Here is a 9169-nt window from a genome sequence, read left to right as displayed (position 1 = left end):
TATTATAAGTATTTTTATAGCCTATTTCATATATTATTTTGTACTTTTTTTATTACGTTAATATTGTAAATAATTAAATGTAACTTGTAGAATTATTTTTTACAAAAAAAGAAAAATTTAATTTAAATTTAATGTTAATATAATTTAATTTAACTTTATTTTTGTGTAAACTGATGTCTTGTTTTCATGCTGTCTTTGCCTATAATTATTCTAGCACTTACCTTGTACTTTTTGTGTATTGTTTAATTTAAAATGTAAAGGTGTAATGAATGTTGGCAACGTTTAATAAATAAATAAATAAATAAATAAATAAACATGACAATTACAGCTATTAAGCCAAGTACTTTTAAAAAGAAGGTTTTATTAAGAAAAATACTATTAAATAATTCAATAAATTACAAAATCATGACAATCATTTTAATTAAATCTGACGACTTATTTGAATTCTTTGCATTATTTGAATTCTTCTCTTTATTTTCTTTTTGCTTCTTATTTCGAAGCATTTTTTTCTCTTTCTTTCGTCCAAGAAGACTTTCTTCGTGTCGAAGTCGTTTTTCTTGGTGTTCTAAATTAAAGATATCTTGTACTGAATGTGAATTTATATAATTTTCTTATTATGCTGTGTGATATTCTATTTTGATTATAATAAAATATTGCAGTTTATAGCGATCACTTAATATTCTTTTGTATGATAGGGTAGATATGGTAGCTTAATATCCTCAATAGCAAAATGCACACGTCTCATATTTTTTTTTTTTTTTTTTAAATAATACTCGGCCCCCCGACATTATCAGGGACTTTGTCCATCGTACCCTATTCGTGCTCTCCTCCATTCATCGTCTAACGCTCGATCGCATTACTACAGTTCCTTTTGCATACAGCTTCCATTACCCTTTCGGCAAATGACATAAATTCCTCCCTCTTCCGACCCTGCATGATTCCCGCAACCTTTCTCGTTCCCACGTTCACTCCGAGCTTTTGCTGCAAGTCTTCCCTCTCGCGCCCGAAGACTGGACATTCGAACAAAATATGTGGTACTGACTCCGGCACGTCGGGATCACACGTGCACGATGGGCTTTCCTTGCACTTGAAACGGTGCAGATATTCGGAAAGCCCACCGTGCCCCGTGAGGACTTGTGTCTGGATCCCAAACGGCCTCATCTTCCTCACTACTCTGTATGCCTCCAGCGCGCAAGGGAAGAACATGCGCGTGATACTAGCGGTCGTCCCACTCTGATATCGCCGGTTCCATTCGCCAAGCGTGTTCAGCCGGAGCTGCCGCTTGGCGTATGAAACCGGACACCGGTCATAATCCACTTCCCCTTGAGGCCGGAGTGCAGCATCCTTCGCGATTGAGTCAGCCCTCTACCCCACCGCCGTTACCTTCTACCCCAATGTGTGCTTTCACCCAAAAAAGCTTCAGCTTTTTGGGTGGAATATTGGGTGTTGTCATATTCTGTCGCACTTTGAACGCAATGGGGTGAAGGGAGACATTGTTAACCACAGTCTCGAGAGCCGATCTCGAGTCGCAAAAAATGCTGCACTCCTGTGCCGCGCTCACGTCTCATATTTGAACCCAAAGGGAATAAATAGACTGTAAGTTAGTAAATACTCTACTCCAGAGTAGATTGGGAAATAAAATTAAAATGGATTTAGTTGTAACTAAAAATAAAAACTTATTATTACATGTATGTATGTATGTACCTATGATCAAATAAAATAAAACAAATTACAAGTATTTAATACATCATGTAAAAATACAAATCCTTAAGGTTTTGTTGGCCGCCTCTGATAATTTTTGAATAAGACTCATAAAGAGACTTATAAGGTTAGTAATTTTATATATAAAGAGAATGTAGATATTAGTAAACTCCAGATTGTAATTAGTATAGTTTGTAAGAGTCTTGTTCAAAATAACAGACATGTTATTATTATTCATCAAATTTACTCTAAATGGGAAAGAATGCCAACATAAATAAATTAATCATCTTCTTCATCACTGGCAGAACTTGATGAAGTTGTTGAACTGTCTGTCACTCGAATAACAAAATTGTCAATTACATGATCTGTAATGCCGTCAAGTTCTGCCATTTTCTTTTCCTCTTTATTAATTACATGATTGACACATTGTCGCAGAAGTTATAGATTTAATTGATTCATTTAACATTTTTTTAAATCAATTATTTTAAATGTTTTGTTTTTTGCTGCGACATGGCCTTTTCCTTGGCCTCATATCAACTCGATAGGATTTAATTCCCAATGGTATGGTGATAATCTTAATACCTCAAGCAGCACAGCTGCTTCGTGATTGTATCGCATACAAATGTTGAGTATATTTCCCGTACAGGTGTTACCAAGTCCATAAGCTGTGCTTTTATCATCTCTGGTTGGAACGAGATACCTTTTTCTGTTAGGCAACTGTGTATGTCTTTTTTTAACCAATACATAGAAGGAACTCGTTCCAAGCGTCGAGAATGATATGGAGCATTGTCCATTACAATTATGGAGTTTTGTTATAATTTTTCCAGAGTTCTAGAGAACCACTCTTCAAACACCTTCGAGTTCATCTCTCTATGATAGTGGCGTTCACCTTTTTTACTTTCGAAAATTAATTCTGCATTTTCCACAAATCTATAATATGATAAACTAGCGGTCGCCCGCGGCTCCGCTCGCGTGGATGCCGGTTACTGCTGCAAAAAGCCTACCCAGGAAAGACATGATCAGCAAAATGATTCCCAGGTCAATTCACAGACACCGACACTAACCTCGACGACGCAGTCATTATCCGCAGGCTACACAGATCGTCTTTCTGTGGACGTTAAAGTTGTTAATGATGAAAATATTTAAATGTAAATAATACTAAGTTTTCACTTCTGCCGGTAGTCCCGGAGTGCAACCCGTTGTTTTAGGATACATAACTAAAGCGATTATTGTAGAGCTAGCTAGAGTAGAGGGCGAGAGTTTAAACGTAGAGTGAGCAGTTTTTCTTTCGTTCAAGAGAGTTGCAGCAATTCCTGAAGAAGGAACTGCAATCGCTATCTTCCCTGATTGCCGTATCTTAGCAAGTATCAAATTTGCAAGAAAAGTCTTTCCGGTGCCTCCTGGTGCATCCAAAATAATCTCCCCATGTTATTGTTCACGCTGTCCACAATAGTCTCATAAGCATGTCTTTAATCTGGTACTAATTTTGGCACATTGTCATTAACAAACGTTGTTAGATCATTTCTGTTATACTGTTGTACCATTGTGTCAATAGTATTATTCTGGGTACGAACGGAAGAAGGTAATCCAAAATCACTTAAATTTTTGTCGTTTGATTCTAGAAGTTTGTTTTCTATTTCAAATTATCCTTTATTATAACTAGTTTTTGCCCGCGGCTTCGCCCGCGTTTAAAATAAAATAATGTGACATACTAATAAATACATACATAAAACTGAATATTCGTACCTTCATTGGAATGACAATGGCGAAAATTGGTCGTACAGACTCTGAAACCTTCGTGGGCCCGTGGACAACAACTTTGCTAAAGATCATCACTTGATCAAATGCATAGTTTACGATTCAATCCTTACTAATTTCGATTAAAATAATCGACTTTTTGGTCCAAAAGATCGATTCTCCGATTAATCGATCTTAGATCGTCCCACAAAGTTCACAGTTCCTTCGCCCTCTGGAGCTGTTCGTTCGCCAGCTTTGTTGCCATGTCCATTTGGACCCCACTCCGCCTGTGCGACGTTCTTATTATGCTCGGACGCCCTTGGTCGGACAGGACCGACAATTCCCACGTCTCAATTTTCTGGAGGACCGAGTCTGTTGGGGTGAGAGGTCCCTAGGCAGGGACCTCTCGACTGATTCCTCGCTCACCGAAGATCGCGCTGTGGTCGTTTTCGTGCGTGCCAGCACCTTTTCACGCAGCGATCTCTGCGTCTTTAGCACCGGTCTCGAAGACGATGTTGTTGGCTTCGCGACCGGTGCCGACAAGTGGGGAGCGGCCTCCGCAGATGGTTTTGACACTTGTGACGTGGCCGACATTGTGTATTTTTGTTTTTTTTTTGGTGTATTTAGATGACTAACTTAAACTATAGTACTATGGTCCTTATATTTACGGCGATGGTGATGGTGCCGGAGTAAGCCTCGTTGCTCTGCTCGGTGATCTTCTTGTTCACGGATCTCAGTGCGGGCTTGGAATTTGGAGATTCTGTTGGGGCAGAATGACGGAGAATCTCTTCCCGAGTCGTTTGAGCCCAAACTCGGGTATCCTAGCCCGCCTGGTTCAGGAGTTGTGGTCCGGAGGGGTGAGGTATCCTTGCGCGGGTTGAGGGGTTTCGTGGGTCGACGATTGAGGGGGGGGGGTTCGAGATGGTCAGTTGGCTTGATGGGGCGTCTCTTGAGCTGGTTGCGCAGGGGAGAGCTGTCGGGGGGGGGGGGGGTCACCTAAGGGGGGTCACCTCGAGGGGGTTCACTGTTATGCAAGGGGTGGAGAATCCTCGTTGAGCTGGTTCAGGAGAGCCCAAACACGATTTAACAACAAACAAGTACCTAACCTATCATATGTTATCAATTAAGGTTCATAAATACTCACTTGTCGCCACTCTTTTGCACTTTTGGTGCATCCCACCGGCATAGCATTTAGCCGGGAGGCCAATTCGTCCCACAGGGCACCGGCTCGCTGTTTACCCTGTGGGGTATTTAAAAAAGCTCCTCGGGCTACCAGTGGGTTGGACTGCATCCAACCCACCAAACACTCCAACTGCCCCTGTGCTATTTTTCGATTTGCGGGCATTTTTGACCTCTGAAACACATTACAGAAAACTAAATAATTATAGTGGAAGCTCTCTCTAGCTTATTTAAAGGGATATTATGTGTACTTAATATAATGATTCCCCTCATTTGTAGTGTTTGGCGGGAAACACGGCTCGGCGACACAATAACTTCGAAAAAGCACAAATCGTACAAGCACCATAGGTAGGAACCTATGGTGCTTGTGCACAGAACACCAAAGAATAACTTTTCACATAGGGACAATTAATAAAAAGAGTACTTACGTATGAAATTATGAATTTATTACACAACGTATGAAATTGTGACACAATGATCAAACAACCAAAGGCCACGGCCACCGCTAATTTGTTGACACTGACAGGACGCGTTTAGTTTTTCAATGGCTTAATAAAAAAAGGCAATTATTTTGCTTTTTAAAATTCAGAAGTGTGATATAATGTACTTGTAATTACATTAATATAATAATTTTACATAGTAACTAAAAAATTACAAATATTTTCATAAAATTAAGTATTTTTAATTAATAAAATAAAAACCGTAAACCGTAATCAACTAGCATAAACCAAACGCAGTTGCCAGACTTATTTCGTTCATTTTCATTCAATAAAGTTAAAGCTATAGCTATTACAAAAGTGCGGCGATCATAGCCGGTCGCTCAAAATGAAAGCTATGCTAAGTGCTTCGCTTTAGCTTTCATGAACGCTATAGCTATAGCGTTGAGATAGGCGGTAGACCCACTGGGGTGTTTATAGTTGAGGCCCTCGGCCCAGACGACCGAGTCTCCCATACTGAGCAGAAATTGAAGGACAGATTCATGGAATGTTTTTCCGAGGGGTTTCTGTCCGATTTTTAACGGGGAGCATCGGATCATCCTCTAAATCTAGCCGGATGGCCTCGCAAGTTTGTTCAGTCTCGCAAAGCACAGCTTGGTGTGTCTGGACAATCCTTTTTTTTTATAACTACTACCTTCGGCATGGTGGCCGTATGGCTATAAAAGTTGATTGGCCAGATTGCTATAGGAGCTGGACTCGACTTTTATTTTTCATGTCCCAAATTAAACTATAGTTAGATTGGTTTGTCCTTTTGTTGTAAACACCATCCCGTTTGAAAATCATATCTAAATAGCCACGATTTTTTATAAAAACGTCAACTATACTTTTGAGGTTAGGATCAACAACTACCTTTTAACCGAGTGCGGCGTAGCCTAAAAATGTATTTAACGATAAGCGAGTGGGTAATTAGCGATCTCTTTTCTATTTATTGCGATTTCTCTCAGAGAATTACCCAAAAAATGGGACATCTGTCAAAGCGCACAAGTCCCCTTGTCCGTTTATCAGATATATTTATATAATGCTCTAACTTGCACAACGTGTAGTATAGAAAACCAAGGATGGCACAACATCACACGTGAAGTATTTCTACAAGGCTTTTTTGTGGTTTGACCACTTCAATTTATTCTGGCTGAAGAGAGTTAGTCGCTGGATACATACTGTCTTTCAGTCTTCAATACTCAAGTTGAATAGATATTGACAATTAATCGAGTACTGGTAAGTTACAGAAGTAAATGAGATGTAATGGTAGGAGCACTTAAATGAAAGAAATAGGTTTGTCAAAAATACTTTTTATTCATCATCATCTCTTACAACTACAGCATCGAGGAATGCTGCTGGCTCTGATATTGTCGGCTGATGCCTGGCCCACCCAAGGTACCACACAATTGTCATAACATGTGCACAGCACCCAACCGTTCTTCTACCAACTAGACAATTACAACAATACTCTGTTATAGCTTCCCTTCCAGACACATTATTTTCAATTAATAAACTACTCAAAACAAAATAGGGCCCACAACGTTTTTTTGCATTAATTTTAAAATGCTTACAATTATTCAGTTTTTCTAATTAGATATGGTTGAAGTAGGGATTCATAAATTATGTGAGCTTAACAAATTACATAATTTGTTTATTTTTTTAAATTTAAACACAAAGAACAGTTTTTGGCGATATTTTGGTAAAATAATGGGATTAATGAAATTGAAATTTTATCACTGTATTGGGACCATATGTTCACAAGTCCTAAGTTTAGTAGCGTGTGGGTCCTCCTCTGCTCCGTACGCACTCCCTGAGTCTATTTGGAACACTTTCGATAAGATGCACTATGTTTTGTTCTGGTATTTGCTCCCAACACAATTTTAGTGCGTTTATTAGCTCTTCTTGACTGTTCACGCTGCTATAGTTTTCTTTGAGGCTTCTTTTCAATTGATCCCATAAATGTTCGATGGGGTTGAGGTCAGGACTCATGGCTGGCCAAGGTAAAACTGAAATATTGGCATCAGAAAGTGCAGTCTGTGTGATACGCGCCGTGTGAGCGCGAGCATTGTCTTGCATTAAAACAAAGTTAGCGCCAATTCTTTGTGAAAATGGAACAATATGAGGACGGACTACTCGTTCGACGTAACTAGCGGCGGTTACGGTACCTCCATCCAGAATTACCAGCTCTGTTTTACCGAGCAAGCTTATTCCACCCCAAACCATAACACTTGGACCCCCAAAACGGTCAGTTTCATGGATGCATGGTTCTGAGAAACGTTCTCCTTCCCTTCTCCACACACGTACTCGTCTGTCGTCACTATAAAACTTGACTTTACTTTCGTCCGTAAAGAGTACGGATCTCCAGTTATCCATTGTCCAATCCAAATGTTCACGCGCAAACCTTAAGCGTGCTGCACGATGAGCTCTTGTCAGTTTGAGCCGGACAACACGCAATCTGGAACGTTGGCCATCTTCGTGGAGACGATTTCGAATAGTTTGATCGCTCACTTGTCTTCCAGTAGACTGCCGTAACTGATTTTGTAAGGCTCGGGCGGTGATTGTACGGTCCCGACGGGCAGTTAATCTGATATATCTGTCTTCCTGAGCCGTTGTGGCTCTCGCTCGCCCTGATCCAGATCTCCTATCAATACTTCCGGTCTCTTGATAACGTTCCCACAGGTTTCGGATAGCTCGTCGGGACACACCGATGCTTATTGCAACAAATCTTTGGGAGTGCCCTTCCTGAAGCATAGCAACTGCTCTTGCTGCAGTTTCCATGTTCATATGACGACGAGGACCAGGCATATTGATTAGAACTAACGCCGTAATCAAAGGAAATGATTTACCAAATAAGCTTCAACAGTAACGTTTAGAATACGACTGAGAACGCGAGCGACAAAAATACGCATTTAATCACTTTCTTTAACCCTACATTTTATTTGACTACCTACTTAAGAATAATGTTAAAGTTATCGGTAGAAACGCTGGCACAGATTCATAAACATGTCAACTATACGTTTAAGTACTTGAGTCAAGTTACGATAACCGTGCAAAATATTTGTAAACAAATTTGTAGATGATCGTGGGGTGGGCCCTATTTTGTTTTGAGTAGTTTATATAAACATAATACACTTTTCTCGAAATGTGTCTGGATTTAATTTTGCCTCTTATTAATGAATTATTTCCACTTCCTCTCAAACGATACTCTCTTACATTAATGTTATCTCTGCTTATTTCAATACGATACCCTCCGTGAAACCTGACATGTTCACTATAATAGGACCTTGCCTGTCGGATCTGATATGTTCCTAGGGCAAATAATATAATTTCACTATATTCTAGACGGGGGAATATAATATTAGTATTGGATGCAGCTGTGATACTAGTAAAATCAGATGTTCGTCTATTCATATTCATATTGTTTATAAAATCGGATAAATTATTATGTAATGGAAATCGTTCCCTAATAATATTTATGATTTGCTCCGCATAATTTCTATTTTTTAATCGTTTGCCGAATTTGTTTAAAAGGCTTGCAGCTATGGAAAACATTTGCATCATATGAGGAACACTTTTATTAAAAAAATCTTGCCGGAATATTTTAAAATCTCTTTTAAAGTATCCGTTAACAACTTCCACCACCCAACGGCATATGGTTACACAACGACTCCTGTTAGCTTGCTCGGTGGTGAGCTGATGTTCATCCTCTAGCAGGGATTCTGGCATATAAGTTTTGTAGCTGCAAGCCTCTAATAAACTAATTGAATCTCTAAATCCCCTGTCTAGAATAAAAATATCATTATTTTGGAAGTATTGTCTGAGAGGAGAGTTTTCATCTCTGAAAAGAGACTTCATTATATCTGCATCAGATGTGGTAGCTTTGTATGGGCCAAGGCAGTCTACAATGTAGCCATCAGGTGTCACCAGCAAAAATGGTTTTAACAAGTTTCTATACTTATGTAAGGAATAAGTGTCCTTTTGGAACATATAATTGGAGCTTTTGTTTATATAAATATAAGTCCCATCACATATCATTATCGTATTTTGATTATTTTCATTATAAATTGCATTTGGAA

The sequence above is a fragment of the Epargyreus clarus genome, unplaced genomic scaffold, assembly GCF_041222505.1.
Source record: "Epargyreus clarus isolate Ecla_fem2 unplaced genomic scaffold, WU_Ecla_fem_2.2 ptg000025l, whole genome shotgun sequence".
NCBI lineage: Eukaryota > Metazoa > Arthropoda > Insecta > Lepidoptera > Hesperiidae > Epargyreus > Epargyreus clarus.
Note: the sequence above shows the minus strand (reverse complement) of the source record.